This window comes from Frankliniella occidentalis, unplaced genomic scaffold (genome assembly GCF_000697945.3).
Source record: "Frankliniella occidentalis isolate FOCC.00 unplaced genomic scaffold, Focc_3.1 Scaffold48, whole genome shotgun sequence".
In the NCBI taxonomy this organism is placed as follows: domain Eukaryota; kingdom Metazoa; phylum Arthropoda; class Insecta; order Thysanoptera; family Thripidae; genus Frankliniella; species Frankliniella occidentalis.
In genome coordinates this window covers 964,819-965,923 of record NW_026267178.1, presented here as the reverse complement: position 1 = coordinate 965,923, position 1,105 = coordinate 964,819, and the positions used below count along the sequence as shown (strand labels likewise).

Below are 1,105 nucleotides of genomic sequence, written 5' to 3'. Positions count from 1 at the left end.
GGGGGGGGGGCTGTGCAGGGGGTTGAAATCGCATGTCTCTGTAAGCCTCTTACACAGGCATTCCCGGAAGCCCGCTCAAAGGCGAGAGTGCGCGTGCAGCTGAGCGAGCACATACACGCGCCCACACTCACACAAGGACGCCCGCACACACAGACACACTCACTCACAAACAATCGAGCACGCAGCATGATGCAGCCAGCAGGCTGCATAGGTGATGCCATCACAGTGCACTGCACTGCAGGCTGTGTATGGGAGCGGCAGCGGAGTCCCCGCAAATAAGCGAGAGAACCTCGCCGAGCGCCTCTGCCACGGGGCCGCACGCTGCACATAGAATCGCTGAAGCCACACATTAGGTCCACTTAAATGAGGAAACGGCGGGAAACGGCAATGAGAAAAACACGGAAAGGCGAGTAGTTAGAAATTAAATTTAAGGGGAATATCCCTACTGGAAATATGGCGACTTGGTCCAAATTTCCCAAGCTAGCGATATTTGATGGTCTTTGAGAGATCAGAAGTTTATTGATGCCAACTTGTGTTGCACAGAGGCTGGTTCGTGAAAACACCTCGGCCTGATTTCTAGAATCCTAAAGTTTGACGCAAGGAACTTTTCGTGTATAAAAATAGGTGAATTTATTTTTTTGCGAAAATTTCAGTGAAATAAATCATAATGTTAGTTCATTTGCATCACAACTTGAATACATTTTCACACAAACCACCACATTTAAAAAAAAAAATCAGGATTTCAGTAGGATCTGCCCTTTAGAAGCAAACAAATGTTTGAATCAATTTAAGTACCCGAAGAAAGGAGGCACACCTAGAAGAGGCGAACCCATTCACCCTTTCCAAATGTTGGTGATGACAGAAACTCAAGAACGCGCGTCTGGGTCTCCGACTATTGACTGACTCTCTACTCGGCGCGAAGCAATTTCAGCCACGTGCTGTCGGTTTTGGTCGGACGGGCACAGCCAGGGGAGAAGAGTATTATTGTTCCAGTTCATTCTGATACACAAAAGGAACGGAAAGCAGCTACAGGGGCGCGAAGAGGAAGAAGGGGCGCCAGCAATGGTCGTGGGAACGCGATCGGAACGCTAGAGGGGGAGAGACG

At 49.1% G+C, this 1,105-nt stretch overlaps 1 protein-coding gene across 1 annotated transcript in view; it reads right to left on the bottom strand.

The window, feature by feature from the left end:
• LOC113212239 (uncharacterized) overlaps positions 1-1,105 on the bottom strand; it is a 103,434-nt gene that overhangs the window by 77,668 nt on the left and 24,661 nt on the right. The window lies entirely within an intron of this gene.